General features: G+C 32.1%; 1 protein-coding gene across 2 annotated transcripts in view; it reads right to left on the bottom strand.

The window, feature by feature from the left end:
- The window catches only part of SNF4Agamma (SNF4/AMP-activated protein kinase gamma subunit), a 1,283,477-nt gene that overhangs the window by 752,547 nt on the left and 506,533 nt on the right, over positions 1-24,397 (bottom strand). The gene's annotated exons all lie outside the window — the stretch shown is intronic.

The following is a 24,397-nucleotide window of genomic DNA, read 5'->3' as shown; positions in this document are numbered from 1 at the left end:
CATCATCCTCTGAAGTAATACCTTGTGGTGGTTCCGGAGGCTAAACAGAAAAATAAAGAATGGCTCATCAAACATCAAGATTTACCAAAACACTGACGTCCAAAATAAGACCCGATAAGGATACTTTCCTTTACACGGTATACTGCAGTTATGTAATAACTATACAGTAAAAAATAAACTCTTTAAATGACCTCATTATTAAAAGATATTACGACAATCAATTTTTTTTTACTTGATCCTAAATGATAACTAATGACCAGGAAGCAGGCATAACAGATTTTACTGAAGATAGTGTACCTATATTTTTCATTGCGTTCTATAATTATGAAAAAGAATTTTAAATGTAACTTTCTTATTCACTGATTTTTTAATTATTTATTTGTAAAAACGATCAGCATTTTGTTACATAAAACAGATGTTTAATACATATGAAACAAAAATAAATTGAAATTCCAATAAATAAAAAAACAAAAGAATTAAAAGATTTTTCTAAGACTAAGCAAGTTGACCGTATAATTATTTTTATGAAAAATCTAATAATTAATTCTTCAAATCTAATACCATATTCAGTAAAAAAAAGCCGGTTTATATGTTTATAAATCTTCGAAAAATTATATGATATTTAACTAAAGTTACGGTTTAAGTTCTTTTTTTCAGAGATAAAAATAATATTGTATTACCAATTCAAGCGAACAATACGTTTGACGCGAGTTACAACCACCATTGGTTTAAATAAAATATTATTGGGTATGCCGTAACGAAGCGATTGCAGGCGACCTGTCATGAGATCGCCCGAATAACGAGCGACCCGCAACTTAGAACAGAGAAATTGAGGTACGAAGTAGTTACCTGTTCCCTTCTTTGAGCTGAATATTACGATTCGCTATAAGAACATGGAATGGAATGGAATGCAAAGTTAGCGGGAGTTTATTTCTCCCTACTTATCGCAGAACCTGGACAGAGTCCCTTGCTGCTGGATGATTCTAACCGGGCTTGTTTTTTAAAAGGGTTATTTTAAATGGCGGGTCTAATTTTTTAAGTTTTGTTTATTATTTAGTGATTTTAAGACGGATTTAGTTGCATTCTAATCCGTTGTTGAACCAGCGTTATCGAACCCATTTTATGGGCCGACAGCGGAAGGCTAGGCTTATGAAGCCTATCCTCCCGACGTAATTCCCCTTCAGACCGTCTACTGAAGTCCTTTCGGTGCTAACGCTTCATAGGCTATCAGGAATTCGCCACAACGGGGGCTATAAGAACACTAAATACAGGTGATATCTACTCCACAGTGAAAACTTCACTTCATTTACCTCACCGACCGTTTGTGCAATAAATATCATTCAGACAAATAACAACAATGCATGAATTACCGTTAAATGATATATAAAATTAAAATAAAGCTTATAAAGTAAACGTTGGCGGAAAGTATTACTTATATACGTTAACTAAATCAAATAACTACAATATCGATCTAAGATGAATTCAAAAATAGATTCTTCATTGTAATAACGCTTTAAATTAACGCGCTGTCGAGTAATTTTTATATATCATAAACGGTTTTAAAAAAATTATTTTTCAATAAATTATTAATAAAATAAAAAACTGTTTTTGCTGTTAACAAAAGAATAAATTTGATAAGTCGAAAAAAAATTATACAATCCAGATTTAAGCTACGTCTATGTTAAACGCAGTTAACATAATTAGGAACAATATTACTCATATATATTGCCGGCAAGTTAGAGGGGAAAGGTTCTTATAAAGATTGATATTTCCGCATTGTGAACGGACGAGGATATTCCTTATGAAATCCTGAACCTTTCCCGGATGACTTTTTAGTATCTGAACGAAAAGAAATTCGTTCTCGAGATAGTTTATGCGAAATCGTCGATCGATGAATACCCTCTCTGAAAGGATCCTGATGTAATTGTTTAATGCGGTTTTCGTCACGTTTCACTTTCTTTGGGTTCTTTGAACTATCCGTAACATCTAAACTTTTCAATCCCGGTAGTTTTACGTGATTTTTTACTAGACGCCCGGGATAAGGATGCGGGAATCTCTATTAATAACCGCATTGTTGTCTTAATTGTGCGGGTCGATGGGACCGGTCGATGTAAGTCCCAGCGACCCGCCGATTTTAAATGCAATGTACTCTTGTTTTTTATTCGGTGATTGTACAAAACCCCCAAAATGATGTCGAAGTGCTTATCGGGTAAAGCCAGACCTCTTAATACTTACTAATATAATATTACTATGCAATGTCACGTGCAAAAAAAAATAGAAGAACGCATCGAACAAAATAATTAGCGTTCTATTATAACTACAGTTTATTTTGTAATAACTAGTAAAATAAGATAAGTAAATAATTATGTATTCATTAAAAGACGAGTTTAATAAGATACAAGACGAGTTTGTAAAGATACAAATTAGATTTTAATAAAGGTAGGTACGCCCACAAACAAAGAAATCTGCGAATATTCAAAAGTAATAAAAGAGAAGTAGTCTGCGCGACTGTATCTTTCACTTCTTTACCTCTTGTTCCTTAATTATTAAAGTTAATTTTCATTGAAAAACTTATCCACCAAGCTTTTCGTAAATCAACCCACCTGCTTTCCTACTTTCATCCTGTCATTTTATTACGTTCTGTTATTATTATACGCCCGACAAACTTCGTTTCTCTTATCTCTTTGCATTAATCTTGTATAACTCACAGTCGAGTAATTAAATTTCTATTTAAAACATCTTATTTTTGTCAACATTTAAATATTTATTATTCGGTTGTTTTCGAGCTAAGTCCTTATAAAATTAAGCCTTCAGTCTCCGTAATCTGACAGAAATTTTAAAATCAAGTGCAAGGGGGTTGACGATAAGATGGTACCTTTTAAATTATATTGGTTGAAATAATAATAATGTGACATAAGATAATATATGGATACGAGGTAAATTATAATTATTTCATTATTAAAGTCTTAAATATCTTCTTTTTTTGTTTGATGAATTAATTCACCACAAAAACTTTGAATAGCTTGAACGTGAGAATATGAAAATGGAATTTTGTAACATATGAAAACTTTTACGCCTGATCAGGATTCAAACCGGGGACCACCAGATGAAAAACCAAAATGCTACCGCTCCTCACGGAGATCGGCAAATTGGAAAAATATTATTAAATTAGTAATCGTATAGAATGTTTTCAGTAATTTTATTTTAAAAAGTTAATTCCTTTTTAGCGTGGACATCACGATATTAACATAATTATAAATCAGACTCAATTTTATATGATATTGTAAAATACACATTAATTTAAAAAAAATTAACGCCTTCAAATTTTAGAATTCACAAGTATTTATGAAAGATTTAATAGATAATATCTTTAAGATAAACAAAAATGTCTGCAAATTAAAGGCAGGAATTTTAATTGTAGTCAATATTATTATTTTTGGATTCTATTATTTAAGAAGTATCTCAACATTTTAAAAGGTCATAACTAAAAATCTAAGGGTGATGAAGAAAAACAGATTTCATTTTAAGATCAGCATAAAAATACAATCTAATTCACCTACTTTTATCTCAGTTCCATATTATTAATATTTTTTTTGTTGACCTGTGTTATTCTCAAAATTTTATAGAAAATAGTTATGAATGGAGACTTTCAAACGATGAATCCACAAATAAAAAATATTCTAGTATTCTCATAAAATTAAATTTATTCAATATTAACGAGAGAAATTTAATGTCCTTAAAAAAAAAACTTTACAACATAATTTCATAATAAGCTTAATAAATATAACACACAACCCACTTCCAATAAAAGCATATCAAAACCAATCAGCGATTTAAACCGTTCAGATCTACCTTTGTAAAAACTGCATTTTTACCACCCGCTCCAATGTTATTTCAAATTCTGTATTGAAAATCAGTCCCAAAGAAAAATTAACATTTTACCTTTAAGTTCTATAATAATAAATAATGTAGAACTTTTCGTAAAAATCTATTTTTGTAACCGAAATTACCTTTTTTCCTGTTTAGCCTCCGTTAATTACTGTTCAGATAATATTTCAGAGGATTAATGAGGATGATATGTAATGAGTGTAAATAAAGTGTAGTCTTGTACAATCTCAGTTCGACCATTACTGAGTGTATGGTTAATTGAAAACCTGACCACCAAAGAACACCGGTATCCAAGATCTAGTATTCAAATCCATTAAAAATAACTGACTTTACTAGGACTTGAACGCTGGAACTCTCGACTTCCAAATCAGCTGATTTGGGAAGACACGTTCCCAAAAAGACTAGACCAATCCGGTGGGTTAACCGAAATTACCTGATATTTTATTTTCTAACGGATTTGAAATTAACAAATTCCTATAATAAAAAAAAGAAAAAACTGATAAAAAATAATTAATGTGGCAGTCAAAAAATGTATTAAATAAATAAAGTAACAAAAACGTGATTTAATTATAATTAAAGTGACAAATGAAATAACAAAAAACTAATTAATGGAATAAACTAACTCTGACGTTTAAGTTGGCACCCCTTACGTAGAAAAAAATCAGCCGTTCGAAAAAGAATTTCCACTGTTAACGTACAACGTATTTTCTTTACTTCAAGATATCAATTCCTCTTGAAACATCTACCGTGGTATGTTATATAAGGTATATTATTATTATTTGGTACGCTATATCTATAGCGTATATGATAAAACTTTTATTTTCTGGTGTAAAACCGGCCGAAATCGCTTCACAGATGTTAAAACAGTGTGGTAGAAAGTGTATTAACCGACCACATACTTATAAATGGATCGAACAGTTTACATAAATCAGAACAAATATCACCGATTTTCATCATAACGTGGAATTTTTAACTGACGTTTTGCAAAATCGCATTAATGATTTTATTCGCACGGACAAGTGCATAAAAATTCGGAAAATCGCTGAAAATTTGTAGCGCGAGTAGCGGTACTAAATATCATCCGTGATAATGGAATTCACATTAACACAAACAGCGATTTTTAGCTGAAGGTCAAAAAATCCTTTTTGGATCGCGTAATGATTTTAGATGAAATGGATTCATCATTTGAGCCGGAGGTCAGTGTAAAATGGAAACATTCGAGGTCGCCCGCCAAAAAAAAAATTCAAACAACACTTCAACAGGTAAAGACATGTTAACGGTATTTTTGGACCGTAAAGGCCCAAATTTATTGGATGCCTAAAATTGACATGGAGTATTATTGCGACACGCAGAAAATAAATAGAACTGGTAATAAAAAGGACACGACCTGGTTCTGTCTCAAAAGTCGTAATTCTAGATAACACTCATATATCCCTCATCGTAATTCAGATACCCCTCAAAAAGACAACGGAAGCAATTCAAAAATCGGGTCGGTACTTATTGCTTCTTCCATCTCATACATCATATTCTTTTAGGTAGATTTCATAAATCTACCTAAGCTACCTATTGTAACAGTACCATGATTCGACTTTCGGAAAATTTCGACATATCTTCGCGTTTCACATCCCCTAGACCCCAAAACCACCGTCATATCAAAAGTTTATATATATTTCACTTTCTTGTGGACACTGCCATAATTTTGCGCCACTCACTTCCATATTTTTCCCTAAAAAAACTCGACGCAAAATCTCAGTCCAGTTCGTTAACGACTAAAATCAGAAAATTGGGGTGGAAATGAGGTGGCTTTTTCGAAAAAATAAAATATTGCTATAACGTTTTAATTAAGTAAAATGTCGAATTCATTTAAAGTTCCTACGATTCTTTGGATAAGAACCTAAAATTTATATAAGTAAAGTTTTTTGATAACACCAATCATTGGACTAACGAGTGGAAAAAGTGGGGTTTTGAAGACAAACAAAACCATACCTACCTCAATAGGCACAGTATCGAATCGGTTTAAAGTGGTTGTTAGTCCTCTAAACATTACCTAAAACATTTGCCTGAAACAATTTTTGATATAACACACCATTCCGGTATAAGATGATCAAAATGTTGCTGGAAATGTAAAATGGGGCTTGTCGTATGCTAAACATGTGAAACTTCTTTTCACAAACAACCATTGGCGTATTGAGTAAATTTGAAGTTTTTCTTAACTTTAAGGGGGAAATATTTTTTATCCCTCCTTACCACCAGTGAAAACGTTTTTTTTTTTTCAATTTAATTATATTGATTTATTGATAATTATTAACCTCCGATTGTAAAAAATTTTACAACAAATAATTCATAATAACAATAAAAAACGAAATGAAAAAAATCGTAAGTTATTATTAGTGAAATAAAATTTTATGTACTTCTCATTTAAAAAAAAAAGTAACTAAAGTCGGATTCTAACAGATGTACCTTCCCCTTGTAAACGACAAATATTTCATTAATTAAAATTATATTTGACTATAACTCTGGAACCAATGAAAATAAGTATCACTTATGATATATCATTGAAAAGCTCTCAATGAGGGCTTACTGCGGTTAAGAAAAACTCCAAAATCATTCAATTGTTTTGGATTTTGGGCTTTTTTGGACACTTTTGGTCAAGCCGATTGCAATCAAAAGAGAAGGTGCATAATTAGATGTTAAAACAGTCCTAAATCCAAAATTTCAACACTAAACCTAATAGTTTTTGAGTTATGCGGAGATACATACGCACATACGTATGTACAGACGTCACGCCGAAAACAGTCAAAATGGATTTAGGGATGGTTAAATGGAAATTTCCGTTGAAATCTGAAAATCGAAATTTTTCGCGATCACAATAATTCCTTTACTTCGTACAAGGATGTAAAATTTGAGATTTATTAATAACTTTAATTATTTTAATCGGTCCCAAATTATTTTTATTGGTAACTGGTCTCTGATTATCAAATTTGCTGTTGTAACAATTCGATTTCGCAAATCTTGAAGAGTAGCATACTTAATTAGTAAACCCACCGGGTTGGTCTAGTGGTTAACTCGTCATCGCAAATCAGCTGATTTCGAAGTCGAGAGTTATAAGGTTCAAATCCTAGTAAAGGCAAGAATAATTTTTTTACGGATTTGAATACTACATTAAACCTAATGTTGAGATTCAATTAACCACACATCTCAGGAATTGTCGACCTGAGACTGTACAAGACTAAACTTCATTTACATTCATACATATCATTCTCATTCATCCTCTGAAGTAATACCACCTTTCAGTAGTTCCGGAGGCTAAACAGAAAAAAAAGATAATAACCCTGAAGTAAAAGGTTACATATATATGTATTTTTTGTTGTTTATATTCTAATATCGACATATTACAAAATAGAATGATAAAAGAGTGTTCCGGTCTAAAGTAATAATAAATAATATTTCATTTACAATTTAAAAATTAAAGAGATAAAACATCTCATTTAATAGTAGGAAATAATATTAAAAATGTCTATCATATAAAACAAAATTTATAACAAAAGTACGAATAATAATATAATATATTGTAATATAATACGATTAGGATAGGGCAGCTTACACTTAAATATCAACGCATCACTTTATATTTAAATGACTTGAAAAGAATGACGTGAAATTTAATAATTAAACGACCGATGTTTATTGTAATATAAACGAGGTATTTGTTTTAAACTAACTTCCATTTAAAATCAGTAAAGACCTTTAATAATTAAAAATAAATTATTGCTTTTATTTTTATGTGAAATATCTATTTTTCACACCTAATGAATTATCCAATTTTAAGAGTTTGTAAATGGGTAAAACCCCCAAATTACAAAATAGTTTATTTCATTATATATCTGGACAATCAAATGTTTAGGTAAATTTCATAAGAAAGCTACCTACTCTAATGAGTACCATGATTCGAATTCCGGAAAATTTCAACATATCTTCGCATTTCACAACCCCCAGACCCCAAAAGCACCGTCAGCTCAAAAAAATTACATATATATATATATATAAATGTACATTTCACTTTATTATGAACACGTTAGCTGCCGTAATTTTGCGCCAATCACTTTCAAATTGTTCTTTAAAAATTGCCCGTCCGAAAATCTCGGTCGATTTCGTTAACGGCCAAAATCGGACCATGGGAATGGAAATGAGGGGGACTTTTTCGAAAAACCAAAATATCGCTAAAACTTTCTTATTATGAAAAACATCGAATTCGTTTAAAGTTCCTACTATTTCTTAGAATCATTGTCGTAACGAGTAAATTTGAAGTTTTTCGTAATTTTAAGGGGGAAATCTTTTTTATCCTCTACTTAGCACTAGTGTTAAATCTATCTCCGCCTTCCGGCGTGCCGAAAGGGATTTTTTGTTCGGTACTGGTCTTTACCTGTCACAGAGTTCGGCAAAAATGACCGGGTCAAGAACGGCTTGTACACCGAGGTCAATTCTTTACTACTAGGATAAGGAAACTGACAGAAAGAAGGGACGTGTGCTTAACACTGAAAGTAATTATGTTGAAAAGCAGCATTAATTTCCAATAAATAGTTAATAATATTTCTACAATAATTTCTCAGTCTCATTGAACGACCTTTGTAGAAATAATGTATCGTAGGCTAATTTTTTGTACGGAGTGATTTTTTAGTCCTGTTACGCAATTTTAAATGTAATTTAAGAAAGGGAAATTTAGGTGGAATAAAAAAATGTATTTGTTACTTACAAAACAGATTTAATAAAAAGCTATTACTTACATAATTGTAAAAAATATGCTCAAAATGCCCCACCCCTTGCGGTTATACACGCACGGACTCTTTTCAGCATATTAGCAGAAACCTTTTTAAGAGCTGCATTGGAAATATTCGTGATTAAGTCTGTAATATTGACTTTAAGTTCATCAACAGTGTGAGGATTGTTTTTGAAGGCTACGGACTTAATACAGCCCTTCAAAAAGTAGTCAGGAGATGTGAGGTCTGGGGACCTTGGAGGCCATAAGCCCTTGCTTATTATTCGATCATCAAAGAACTCTTGAAGAAAATCCACGGTTTCTCGAGACGTGTGGCATGTAGCGCCGTCTTACTGAAACCAGCAATACCGTTCTTGAGGTTCCAGGAGGGACACAAATTGGCGCACAATATTACTGTATACTTCACCATTTACTGTCTGTTCGAAGAATACGGGTCCGACAGTTTTGACTGTTCACATAACCATCGAGATGGATTCAAGCTTCATCGCTAAAGAACACTGTGTTTAAAAATTCGATTCCGTTATCGTTTACGACAGACCTAAATCAACGGCAATATTACAATCGCTTGTTCAAATCTGGAGGCTGAAACTCTTGGACTAATCGTACGGGATACGGATCCAATTTCAATTTTTTAGCAGCTTTCTGAACACTCGAATATGACAAACCGACTTGCGTGGAAAGTTTTCGTAAACTTTTCCGTGGAGAATTGCGCAATCTTGTTTTCACATTCTCTAAAACGTCATCTGTCAAGCGGTTTGGTCGACCACTACCGTTTTCTGTCGCAAACACTAACTGTCTCTCGAAATCGGTTTGCTAGCTAGAAATTGACTTTTTTTCTGCCGGAGGAACACCAACAAATTTAATTTGAAATGATTCTTTTACATTCGCGTACGATTTCGTAGCAAAATATTGTTCAAGAATGAAAACTCGTTGTTTTATAGTAAAAGACATTCTATCGTAACAAAACCGGAAACGTCACAAAAGTTTACACAGCTCAAGGAGAATCAACTCACACGGCCGTATCTATACCGGTTGAGTAGCGCTACCAACTTCGTTGTCACAAAATTTCCCTTTCTTAGAAAAAATTACCAGACATTAACAATTAGGTAACAGGACTAAAAAATCACTCTGTATAATTAATAAAGTTTATTAACATCATTTTAATAAATACAATTAATTAATAAAATTTTACGTTAATTTATTACTACCCCCGATATATGAATGTCAATAGAAATGTAACTAGCCCTATTTATAAGCAATAAAACGAATGGGGTTTCATTACTATTGAATAACGGTAGGCGACTATTTAAATTTAGTCTGGAAATATTGAAAATACTATGATATTGAAATGATTTTCTATAAACAAGCAGCAGCAGCGACGCATAAATGGCGTCGATAATTACTTTGTTACTGTTAATTAACATTCTGTGGATTTTATTTTAAAATTACAAAAATGTATTTCATTTTAAAAAAATGAATTATGTTTGAATATGTTCATTTAAAAAAAAAGGTTAAATAAATACAGTTTTATTGTTAAGATTAAAAAACCAATAAAAATGTCAAAAAAAGAAACAGTTAATTCAATATATTAATAAACTTAAAAATTTAAGGATTTTAAAAACTATCGGCTTTCAAGATTATTTCTTTTAAAAATGTTTTACATCAGTGTAAGAAATAAATCGATTAGTTTGCTTTATTATTAATAATAATATTCAACGAATAAAAATCAATTTATTTTTCTGTAAAAATTGTTAAAACCTATATACCGATACAATTCGATAAGGAAAAACTTCAAATTAATTCAGACGCCATCATCTAACAAGAAGGTACAACCGTCGTTTCTAGTGAGCATTTTCCTGACCGACAGATTATTCCTAACGATGTTTTATTTATTCTTTAGTTCCAATTCACCACCATAAGTTACGTTAAATAAATTTCTTCATATGCGCTTTCCAGTAAGCTTTCATTCTTTCGGACATGGCTTTCTTTTGTTCTCCTGTTTTGGTGTTCTGTAAACCTTCTCGAATCGCTTTCTCCTGAAATCGTTTTGAACTAATTTGAACCGTTTGCTCTTTGTTTTTCTAGACTGAGGAATTTGTCAAATCCATTTGTTTTGTGAATCTGTCGTTATTCATTCTGGACAGACGACTGTATGCGTACAAGCTAATTCTTTTTCTCATCGTGTCTGAAAATCTTTATATTTTATTGTACAAATATTTATTGGTAATTAGTTTTTGTATATATTTTTGGAATTTCTGTCCTAATATTTTCGTAATCATTCTTCCTTTTTTTCTAGATAGATTTTTATCCATCGTACTGTAATTATTGGTTTAACGTTTCCGCTGCATAAAAGGCTTATGAATTTACTTGAAATTTTAGCGTTCTAAGAGAGTAATATATAATCTATTTTTTCCCCAACCGGATGCTACGGGTTCGATTCTTAGTCAGGAATGGCATTTTTTCACGCGCTACAAAGATTAATTTAAGTAGCCATCGGTATCTGTAATAGTGACAGCCAGAAAAAAACGGATATCGTGGTTTAATTACCGTTTTGGTTTCTCTCTTTTAAGATAATTATAGAATTTAACTTATTTATTCGCTTCATCTTTCCGAGAGATATTTACGTCGTAGATATTTACTGACAAAAAAAAAGCCATATTTTACAGCGGTAATTACAAACTTCATTACGTAAATAGCACAGCAGGCGCAATTTCACCGTTTAATTTCTTAATTTAACTCGTTCATTTTTGACAGGAGATATTGTAAGTAAAATAAAAATTACTTACATATATATATAAAAACTTAGTTTACGTTTAATTTATAAAAACAATTTAATTTAAAAAAGCGATTATAATATAGTTATTTATTGTTTTATACTTAAAAATTATGTTTTTAAATATTAGAATAATTTGAGAACAGTAATAAAGTATTAAAAGTAATTATAGTCCGTATAAAATTGGTTTGACACACAACGCCATATTGGTAAGTCGTGTTTTTCTTCGGCTCCTAACGAATATGTTTGCCGGCCTCCTTGGCGCGAGTGGTAACGTCTCGGACTGTAATCCGGTGGTTCCGAGTTGGAATCCCGGTCAGGCATGGCATTTTCATACGCTATAAATCATTCATATCATCATACGAAGCAATGCATAACGGTGGTTTCGGAGGTTAGAAAAAACAAAAAAAAACGAATACTTAGTTGTGTGGTTTCAGTGTTACTATTTGTGAATTTTGTTCTTTGCTTTTATATAGCAAAGAACGCTAAATGACCAAAAAACGATTGTTTGGTCATATATATGTAAAAAAATAACCTAACAAAGGATTTTTTGGTCATTATGTAGGGATATTATTTTCTGTGTATTTAGTTATTTCGACTTTTTTTGTGTGCATAATCTTAAGTCTATCTGGGCTATAAGAAAGTTGGGTGTTTTAATTTATTTACTGTAAGTCATCCTTCTTGGTGGCTTTTCTTTTTTGGTGTTTTTTTTAAAAATAAAATACAGATGTTCTAGCTGTTAAATATAATTCAAAGAAATTTGTTACTTAATCAGTTGTGATTTTGTTTACACTGGCAACGGCCATACGGGCTCTCTGTGATTGGTCGTTGTGTTTGACAGAGGCCATCTTGCATTGATCAGATTGGTTTTCCTTTGTTTACATTTCCATCTGATTTATTAGCCTCTTATTTATTAAAAAACTGAACAAATTAAAAATAGATAGATAGATTTATTAAAAATAGATGAAAACAATCTTTGATGCGGGTTATACACCGTGCTAAAATTTGAGCTCAATCGGTGCAGAACATTTTGAGTTTTTGAAGCCGTACACAATTATTATTATTGTATTTATCACCATTGTTATTACTAATTTGTCTGGTTGCAATTATCAACATTTTAACCCGATAAATTGTAACATATAAATATTCTAAATTCTCAACAACCTTTCAATATCCTGAACGAGCCGAGAACACGCAACAACATATAGCTAGCTATATCTTTAATTAAAGTGTCATTTTCAAAAACTATCTGTTGATCAATCATTTTACGATTTTCTTTAAATTTATAAATGTAAAATTTTTCGAGTATACTGATTTTTTTAGTGTCGTTACAAATTTATAAAGTTTCTAAATTACTTTTCTACGTGATGTTATTGTCGGCCTTGATACACCTCTTTTCTTGTTTTTGTAGGCGTTTGTTCCGTGAATCTTTTTTTAAATGATCTGTTAGTTTTACCAATAAAGATTGTATTACATTCCGGTATGTAATACAAGTCTATATTACATTCATGTATGTAATACAAGAATGCCGGGGTATGGTAGGCCGTGCGACCGGGGGCGTAGCTTCCTTCCGCCGTTGGCGGTCCTGGTTGTGACTTGATAATGCCACGCGAGACACAATAATGGGACCGGGTGGGGGTACGGGATTTGTACCCGGCTCCTGCGCGGACCAAAATGAGGTTACGTTCCCCTTGTTAGGTGACTTAAATTAATCAACTTGTTTGGGTGTAGGTCTGAATTTCTATGTTGCGTAAAAGAATTTTGATTGATATGAGTGTAGCAATGATTTAACTTTCCACTCGTTCGTTTTCTGAGGCATTCACAGTCACAAACGGTACGCGGTTTCGGTCAGTTAGTTTGAGGTAATCATGTTAGGTTGGATGTGAAGATGTCCTTTTGAGGCCTATGTGAAGACAAAATCTGATTTGTATTTTACTGATGCAAATGTCTGCCGAGGCATTTACATCGGTGGCAACCCGACCGAAGCCTGACTGTGAGATGTAATCAGTTAGAGGGTCTAAAGGCGACCTCCGGTAAATCCCCTCAGGGGTCGAAAGGGAGGGGTGGTGTGGCGACCGATAACGTCACAAGGTGGGTGTCTTCCCCCTACGGGGTTGGGATGTATTACGTTCTTTACACTTCATTTTGTATATTCCACTAGAAATTTTTCCGTCATTTTTATTATCATTCCTTAAATATTTAATAAAATGGTTACTTCATTTGTAAGCCTTTTTACATTTATTTTTATTATAAACATCAATAATTTTTTCTATTATTTTATTTGTATATTTGTATTGTATGAAAAGATTAATAGGCTCTTGTTATTTTCTTGTAATTTTATAAAATTATTACGGTACTAGTACTTAATTATTTGTTTTTTATATACTTTTTTTCTATAATTCCCACATCAAAACTATTAAATACAGCTATTTGTTTTATTGTATCTATTTCCTTCTTGAGTTTCTTTTCACTGTTCTTCGTATAACGTAAAGCTCTAAAAATCGGGTTTTTAAATTCACCAATTTTTTGTGACCACATTGTGGGTTTTCTACAAACAGTTGTTTCTACAACGTTGTTTTTATTTATTTCCATATCAAAATTTAAAAAAATGTATTTTTCTCTTCTCTCCGTTTCACATGTAAATTTTAAAATATCAATTGTTGATTTTATTTAAAACGATTAAAGCGTTCATTATTTATAACCGGATTATGTCTACATATCCGCGTTAGTACTCATATATCATGAATTATATTTCAAAATGTAGTATAAAAATTTCGGACATTATTGCAGAAATAGGTGAACCCATAGGTAAACCTTTTTATTTGTAAGTAACATTTGTTCTCGTATTCGAAATAGTTTTGGAGGCAAATATTTGTTACGATTGTGATCAATGAATTCGTATATTCTGGAGTTTCTTTCAAATTGTTCTTTATTATTTCTATCGTTTTATCGATCGGTATACTAGGGTACATGTTCGTTACATTATAATTTACCGTTTTAGTGTTACAGTTAATACAATTTAATTTATTTATTCGTAACCGATTTTAAAACCGTATTTATTCTCAAGATTCATTTTTATTCTAAGAATTTTATCAATTATTTTAGCTAACAAAGATACTCCTATAAGACCTCTAGGTCTTATAGGAATATTTATTTTATGTAATTTCGGTAAAGCAGCAAGCTATGGTGGTGATACGGATACAATCTTGAACGATAATTTGTTATCAAGTTTGTATTTTAAATGCTTTAGAATTTTTAAATATCGATTTGCTGGGTCTTTTTATGATTTTAAAATCTTCTACGTAATAATTCATAACAATTTTGTACTTATTTTTTTACATAATGATTAGTGTATTAGTCTTATCCGATTATAATAATATTAGATCATTAATATTAAGTTTATTTTTATTTAATGACTAAAGTATGTTAATGAAACTTTTCAATTTTTAGAAAAAAAATTATATATATATAATTATAATTATAATTATAATTATATATATATATATATATATATATATATATATATACATCAGTCTATATGCTGGCATGAAAAATATATTGACTATCTACTCAGGAACTTGTGCAGTACGCCGTAAATAATGAAATCAATCAGCCGTAATATTTGGCAAATACAAACTCGTTATTCTGTATTTTAATTGTTCACCGGGTATATTTGATATGAAAACATCCATTTCATTTACGACAAACACGAATCCTTCCGAGTATATAGGTACATTTATTTTTATCGATTAGATAAACTGAAAGTGTACGTTAAAAAATCTTGAATACGCTTGAATACGCCTGCGGTACTCTTATTTCAAAACCTGTTTAATAATTTATTTAAGAAAATTTATGACATCGGTTTTCCTCAATCCAGTTTTTTTCTTCGAACACCAATGGAAACTACAATAATAATATTTTTTAACGATTAGTTATCTTCTGAGCAAAAAAAAATAAAACGTTAAAATAATTATACAGTTGCGGTTTAAGATAATTACGCAGAATCCCAAGGTCATAGGTTAGCAGTAACTTTAATACAAGATATTGTAATTCACATTAAAAATAAGAATAAACTTAAATTCAATATAATGAATCGTTTCTGACTAATTCAAATCTTAATCTCGTGACCGTCGGATTAAATTAATATTAATCGTTTTCATTAGTACAGTAAAATTAAACTTTGTTATTATAGCAAATTTGAAGGAGATACGTAGTCATAAATTATTCTGTTGTAGGATTTAACAGAAGTTTGCTAGCTTCTGTTAAATCCACGCGTGCATGATAGCACACACCCCGCACGATTCACTTATACAGTTAAATCAATATCCAGACAACATAAGAGCATCCCGTTTATTTTGACAGACATTCAGAAGACCCTGAAACTATTAAGGATTTTCAAACTCAGCGCAGTTAATACATACGAAACTTTCTCACAAAAAAACGTATTTTTTAAATTTATTATTCGATTCTGGCCACTTTAGGACCGTATTCTTCTTCAGTGTTCTTTCCTCTTTCCGTGTTTTTCTTTGCGTTCTTCAGACCGTTTCGTTTTTGGATGTCTTTTGCTCTTGAAAAACTTACAATTTCACAAATGGTTTTAAAGGAGTTAATTTTTAAGGATTTTTTTTTTTAATTCAGTTTATTTCTTCTGTTTTCATATTGTAAATTAAATCAGAAATTTGTGTTTTTAACATTTTTATTATTATTTTAATTACGGTAAACCTTAATGTGATTTTTCTTTTGTTAATAATATCTATTATGTTAATAATAATCAATAATATTATAATAATAATATCTAATTATATAATAATTAATTAATAATAATAATATCTATTATTTTTATTTCGCGGCTGCAGCTTTCACGCGTGTAAAGGTTTAAGGTTAATTATCACGTATCATACGAGTATACTGTTTACTTTGTCTTATTTGACTGCATTTGATTTTAGTAAATGAAATTAATATGCACTACACGACTTTATTTACATTATTTCTTGTTCTCTTAATTGTTTAGGTATGAGTGAATCGGCTTTATTTACGCTTTATGTGCAACCTTTAAGTGTATTTACGATGATACTAAAAAAAAACTTGAATCGAGTTACTGAAGGAAGTTCGTCGTGTTATTTGGATATTATTGTACGATTGATTAACTAGAGAGACGAATGGCAACGGTATGATGCAAGTTCACGTGAATGGAATCAATGACAGCCGAATACTAAAGATTGACACCGCATTCAAGTGTTCTGCTGAACCCGGGAACAACAACGTTTAAATGCAGTTATATATCTTTCATCGTCACGAATATACGACAGATAAAATAAAAAAAGGTAGGAAATTTCTCTCCTTAAGGTTGGCGAACCTGTGTCGTTCATAGCAACGCTAGTAATGTACACATTGCATTGTTGTCTGTAAGTTGTCGCGTTGTAGTATCTTTGATTACGAGTGAGTTATTACGTTATAAAATCGATGTTGCCGTCGACTGTGAAATACGTGGAGTTATACGTTTTTTAAACCATCAAAACGTTAAGCCGGCTGAAATTCATAAGCAATCGGTTGTTGTGTACGTTGATAATGTAATGAATAAAATAAACTTCCGAAAATGGTCTAAAAGGTTTTGAAATAACAGAATTAATTTGCACGATAAACAACGTTCGCGGAGGCCCTCGATAATCATTGAGAGTTTGTTGAAACGCGTCGATGATGAAATGAGAAAAGATCGTTGCTCAACTATTTCCGACCTGGCCCTTCTTTTTCCTGATATTACAAGAGCTGTTATCGGTCGCATTCTTCATGACTATTTACGCTTCAGAAAGGTTTGTGCACGTTGGGTGCCGCACGTCATAACGGAACGTCACAAAAAATTCGAACGGGATCTGCTTTGGAATTTTTGATGCGCTACACAGAAAAAGGTGATGAGTTCCTTTATTTAATTGTTACCGGCGATGAAATATGGAATTTCGTATTACACCCAAAGAGAAAAGGGCAATGAAGTGAATGGCGTCGTTGTCAATCACTAACCAGACCGACAAAGGTCAAGCCACAGTCATTTGGACGCAAACTGCTGGCCACAGACTTTTGGGATCGGTTTTGCATACTACTGATTGATTTCATGCCGCGTGGAACGATTATAAATGTAGAAGCCCACAGCGAAACTCTACGTAAGTTACGGCACGCCATTCAAAATCGGGGACGTGGGCGGCTGAACGACGGCGTCGTCCTGCTGCACGATAATGCACGTCTACATGTCCGACACGTGATTAACTGAAAACATTTGGATGGGAAATTTACGATCACCTACTACATTGTCCGGACTTAGCACCTTCTGATTACCACTTTTTTGGGAAATTGAAAGAATTTTTGAGCGGTAAGCAATTCGCGGGTGACAATGAACTTAAAAATGCTATTAATCAGTGGTTAAATGGACTGGCAGCAGAGGAATACGAAGAGGGTATATTGAGGCTGGTGTATCGCTACGATAAATGTCTTGGCGATTTAGAGAAATAGTATAAGGTATGTAGTTTAAGAGAAATAAAAAATATTTATACAGTTTTCAGAATCTTTTTACAATGAAACGGTCTTTATTTTAGAGATAACCTCTCGTAATAATTTGCCCGGCTACAGTTCTATTACTACATAAGCAGCACAGCTATAAAGGGAAAGTATAGCGATCAGCCAAAATTTTGGGTATGGGGATTTTATTACAAATGTTGACGTTTCAAAAACTTTTAAATCAAAAAATTAAAAAAAAAAAAATTATAGAAATTTCCGTAAAATGAATTCACGTATGTTGTTGACCAGTAATTTGATAATATCGCCGGACCTGCTCAATCTCTTCCCAAAAGGCTCAAAAAATTTCTATATTTGGAGCACGGATGGCATTAAATTTCGGTTAAAAATATAAAAAAAGGTGGGTAATGTTCGCCGCTTTAACATTTTGACGTTTTGATTAGCGATTTTTAAAAAAATTTAGCTATAGAACGATGAAAGAATTTATTATAAGTTATTTAAAATTGCAGTTTCACGTCGATCGGATTTAAATACGGGAGGACATTAAGCATTATTCTCAAATAGTTTTTATCTCACGTCTCGAAAACCCGTAGACACAGACGTTGAAATTTGACAGAAATATTTGGTTTACAACCAAATATGTAATTTTCAATCCGACGGGACAAGGGAACGATACACATATATATTTATTTATTTTTTGTAATAAACTATAATTTATTTTAGTCTTTCATATCTGCTCAACTGATTTAAGTAAAATAACTACTTCAATAAATAAACTTTTATGACCCCAAAACAAGACGCTGAATGAGACCGTACTAAAAATAGCAATTTTTAAAACTTCAATTTCCAAGATCCAAATTTTCAAGAAATCAAACCGTATCTGTTATTAATACAGACAACATGGAAACCTTAACCCGACTTAAGAAAATGAACATTTTTTAATTTTTTTACAAGTAGTGGTTATTAAAATTGTTGTCTTCAGAGGTAGCTATCGCATACAAGGATTAAACGGGATACAATTTCTTTTTACTATTTTTTTTCGTACTTATACTCTTACGCAGTATAATTTTGATGGCAAAAACGTCATTCGGTTACAGGGGTCAACCTGTATCCAAAATTGTTTACTAAAAAATTTTGATTTTTTATCACAATTATACTTTTATCGTTGCATAATTTTTAAGGCAAAAACGTCATTCGATCACACTACAAATATTACTTACATAGATCATTAAAAACTAAAAGCCATGCTATATTTGAAATAAAAATTAAAAAACACGAAGCAAATAATAAATAAATTCATATATGTTTATTTTCTTTTGTTATGATGGATTATCAACAAGTAACGGCTTCATCCATCGATTAAATAAAGATTTGTCTATGGTTAAGCGGGGAAAATTATGAAACTCTTATCCAGTCTTTTTTTTATTAAAAAAACTCGTTCAAATATGCTTTTGTCTACTTACATTAACGGTTTACGGCGATTTAAGAAAAAAATCTTCTACTTGAATTACAATCTATTTAAATAACGATGTAATCTTATTAAAAAGAAATAGGATATAGAAGGAAAACCGATGAACTTTTTTCTGTCTTACGAAGAAATTTTGACAAGAAAGATCAGAATTTAGATTTGAAAACATCATCAAGAAAAACAAATTAAATAAAACGCCGCTCTCGCTGCAAAAACAGATCTGAATAAATAAAATAAAACGCTTCGGATAGAACAACGCTAAAATAAACTAATCTTTTTTTTTAATGGATGCGACGAGCGATGACCTAATTTCACGATAAGAATAAATTTTATTTTACGTAGAGTCGACAGCGAATAAAATATAAGTTTTATCTAAATCGCATAATTCCTTCATAAAACATTAACACCGTAATTTTATTGTAACAATCCTTTATTTAAAATATTTTCACGAGTTGCCATTAACAAAGTAATGTAAATTTTAAAAACTATACAACACGCTGTGACGGTTAATGAATCGCAACAGGATTTAATTTACTGTAGACTATAAAACAAGATGCGCTTATAAAAAGCTTATACTCGTAAATAAATTTTATTTTTAGAAAGAATATTTGAGAAAGTAAATAAAAATGTTTTGGGGCAAAATATTCGTAATAAAATAATTTTAACTTCGGCTTATTTTTACATTTCTAATATGTTTTGTTAAATTCTTTTTCCTTTTCAATTTTTTCGCTACAAAAACCAATACGAGTATCTATCGGCTTACGCCAGTTAAAATGACTTCGGACTTAATATGGTGTTTACACAATATTTCGACCGTTCCAAGAAAACAAAGTATTATACGCTATTGTTTCTTATTATAAGTTAATTATAAGAAAAATCTGAATGTAAAACTTCTATTCGTGTTTTTATTAAAGAAAAAAATGAATAATAAAAATGAATTATTTTATCTACAAATCAACAGAAAAGGAACGGAAAACTCGAATAAAGGACAAAAAATTAATGTTATTTTACAAAAATCGAATCTCAGTTATGGTGCAGAAAACATATCAATACAGCAAAAAGTAATAAAAATAACAAAGGTTAAGAAATGTAATTATATTACATAGAATAAAACGTAACGTTTTAATTCACAAATAAGCGATTAAAAAATCAACAACTTGAACTAAACGATTATATAAACAACAAATGTTGCATAGATGGCGTTATCAAATACAATATTTCAATAAACAGACGAAACACTTCATCAATATCATGAAATTCTACACAAAAATAAACTTCGGAATAATTCAGACGTTTATTTTTTATTTTAAGAATAACATCTACAGAGAGTAATAAAAGTTAAACAATTAAATCATTTTCATAATAAAATGTAATAAGTAAAAAGTTGAAAACATGAAACATGAAGTCGAAAACATTCCGATAGAAATAATTAAATTATATTTTAAGAAAAATAGCAATTAACTCCAGTTAAAATTATCCAAATATAAGAATTAGCAGGATTAAATACAAAGGAGAAATCTTTTCCTCTAATTTTAAACAAAAAAAAAAAAGTTTGAAGAGCATTACAATGAGGAGTATCTATTGATTAATTTATAGCTCCATATTTAAATATTAATTACTAAAGATGGACAAAGCAGGAACGATATAAAATGCCGAATAGCACAGGCGAAACGAGCCTTCAGTCAGAAATATAATTTGTTTAATCAAAATTTAACTTAAAAGTCAGGAAAAGATTGTTGAAAGTATATGTTTGGAGCGTTGCTTTATATGGAAGTGAAACTTGGACGATCGGAGTACCTGAGAAGAAAAGATTAGAAAGCTTTTGAAATGCGGTGCTATAGGAGAATGTTAAAAATCAGATGGGTGGATAAAGTGACAAATGAAGAGGTGTTGTGGCAAATAGATGAAGAAAGAAGCATTTGGAAAAATATAGCTAAAAGAAGGGACGACTTATAGGCAACATATTAAGGCTTCCTGGAATAGTCGCTTTAATATTAGAGGGACAGGTAGAAGGAAAAAATTGTGTAGGCAGGCAACGTTTGGATAATGTAAAACAAATTGTTAGGGATGTAGGAGGGGGTATACCAAATTGAAACGACTAGCACTACATAGGGAATCTTGGAGAGCTGCATTAAACCAGTCAAATGACTGAAGAAAAAAAAAAAAATTAAATATTAATTAGTAATTCAAACTACGAAACAATGCTAACTTTTAATAAGCCGGCAAAGGATTGTATACAATTTTATTTTCCGGCTTTGTCCTTGACAAATTTTTATTTCAAATACGAAATATGAATTTTAAATATTAAGCTTAACCGTGCAGTACTTTAGAGTACAATTTCGAAAAATATCAAAACCTTTAGTAAAAAGTTGATTTCTATTTGAATCCCTCGATCAAATATCGTTTACATAAAAATTATGCATTATTACAATTATAATTAAAAAAAAGTCTAAATTCTTTAAAAAAAAGTTCGCAATTTTCCCCTTTAGTCAAATACGTTTTTTTTTTTTTTATCAAAATTATACTGCGTTCGGAGCTTATTGCTATAAAAAAATTTAATCAAGGTTTTAGTAAAAAAAATAGGTCCTATTTCATCCCCTTGATCAACATCTACCTCGTGTGACATTTTTAATAACAGCCGCATCTAAGAAAAAAAAAAAAAAAAACAGAAAAAGAATCGGGAATTAAAAAAATTCGACAAAATTTTAAAATTCACCAGTCGGGTGGTATGAGACACTCTTTTTAAAAAAAAATATCGTTATAGGATTACTAAGATACAGCTGAATTTTCAATTTAGAAAATTAAAGTTTAAAAACTATCATTTTATGTACGGGTCACATTCAGACACCTGTTTTTTTAATTAAAAGTCTATTTATTACACTAATTATTTATTTCAATAAATTGATTCGATTTGGTGGAATGTTCAACAAGCCTAAAAATAAATAACGGGTACCATGATTTCCCCTTTATTCGATAGGATCGAAAATCAGACCGAAGCTAGGATATATACAGCCACATATTTGTGGCAAATTTCAACTTTTTTGTTAAACAAGTTTTCGAGATATCAGGCAAAACTATTTAAAAATAACGTTGATATCAACCTCGTCCGTGAATTCGATCTACTTAAGTAAACTTAAATTCACGGAGGGGGTGACACTCGTTGCGTACGCCGACGATTTGGCGATGCTCGTTGATGGACCCACAGAAGATGCAGTGGAAGAAAAGACGAATAGGGCCATAAGACAGATAAGCATGTGGTTGGCGACAAGGTGGCTACGACTCGCTCCACAAAAAAAGGCATCTCGTGGTTGTGGCAGACCGACGTAAGATTAGAAGAATTCAAGTTACAATCGATGAGGTTAGACTAGAAACAACGCCCTTTGTGAAATATCTCGGGGTATGGTTGGATCAAAATAGGCTATACAACCGACACCTTAATGAAGTATACAGTTTAGCGGTGCGGATGGATCAACGCTCTGAGTAGACTGATGGGCGCCAAAAGTACGGACCCAGAGCAGCTAAAAGAAAGCTTTTGATGACAGTAGCGACTTCTATAGAGTTGTATGCAGTGCCTGCCAGGTTTTCCGCACTAAACAGCAAGAGGAATGTGAAGATGATGACATCACTGCAAAGACGAATGAATTTAAGGATCGTGGCGGCGTATCGAGCGGTATCGGCGGGAGTCCTGGCCGGGGTACCGCCGATCCAATTACGGGCTACCCAAATGAATCTATGAGGGCATGAACAGGGAAGATGCCACTAATTTCTTGCTAGAAGAATGGCAAGAGAAGTGAAACACCGCTACGACTCAAGTGTGGACAAAGAAACTTATTCCTGAGCTAGGACCGTGGCTGGTGAGGAAACACGGTGACGTGGGGTGCTACCTGTGACAATTCCTCTCCGGTCACGGAGGATTTGGTGTATACTTACACAGGTTTAAAAGAAGGGAGCTCCCAAATCGTGTGTACTGCGGACAAGAGGACACTCCCTGCCACACTTTTTTTGAATGAGCACGTTGGGAGGATCTAAAAGCCAGATATAACATAAAAGAGATTACCCCGGAAACTACAACAAAGTATACGTTGAGAGGAATGGCTTACAATAGAGAGATTCGTGCCTGAGCAAAGGAAGCAGATTACACGAAATGAAGAAATGGAAGGAGTTACTTTAGGGGGAAAAAAAACCAAGAACCGACTGCTGGGGCCGAGAACGGCATAGCCGGGCCCGGTATCCCTGGCCTTAGCGATTAGAACGGAGGCATGGTGAGAATAAGAATCCGGAACCGGTGAACCGACCTGCCATGCCGGACGTAGTGCCGGTAGGTGGGGAGACTCATTAGAATCGCAAGGAAACTCCCCTGGGCTGAGTAATACTTGATTGTTGAGCGGCCCAGGGGAGCTGGAGAAAAAAGTAAAAAAAAAGTAAACTTAAATTACTTAAAAGGAAAATAACATACGCGCTTTCATCATACCAACCCGTCGGGTTGATCTAGCGGTAAAATTCATCATTTCATCGCGGTAAATAAGCTGATTTCGAAGTCCAGAGTTCACCGGTTCGAATCCTAATAAAAGTAGTAATTTTAATAAGCCGGCCTCCGTGGCGCGAGTGGTAGCGTTCTCGGTCTTTCATCCGGAGGTCCCGGTCAGGCATGGCATTTTCACACACGCTACAAATCATTCATCTCATCCTCTGAAGCAATACCTAACGGTGCTCCCAGAGGTTAAACAAAGAGTAATTCTAATAAAGGTCGAGTCTTAATAAAGGCAGCTTTTATTCGGATTTGAATACTATATCGTGGATAGCGATGTTCTTTGGTGGTTCGGTTTTAAATAACCACATGTCTTAGGTATGGTGAACTGAGTCAGTAGTATGGTCAACACTTCACTCACATATCACGAACACCAGATAAATATAAAAAAGAAAAAAAAACGACTGCCAAAAATAATCATTGCTCTTCAATATAGGAAAATTAAAGAGCGTGCGGGTG

The sequence above is a fragment of the Lycorma delicatula genome, chromosome 2, assembly GCF_047948215.1.
Source record: "Lycorma delicatula isolate Av1 chromosome 2, ASM4794821v1, whole genome shotgun sequence".
Taxonomy (NCBI): domain Eukaryota; kingdom Metazoa; phylum Arthropoda; class Insecta; order Hemiptera; family Fulgoridae; genus Lycorma; species Lycorma delicatula.
This window is presented reverse-complemented; position numbering and strand designations above follow the sequence as displayed.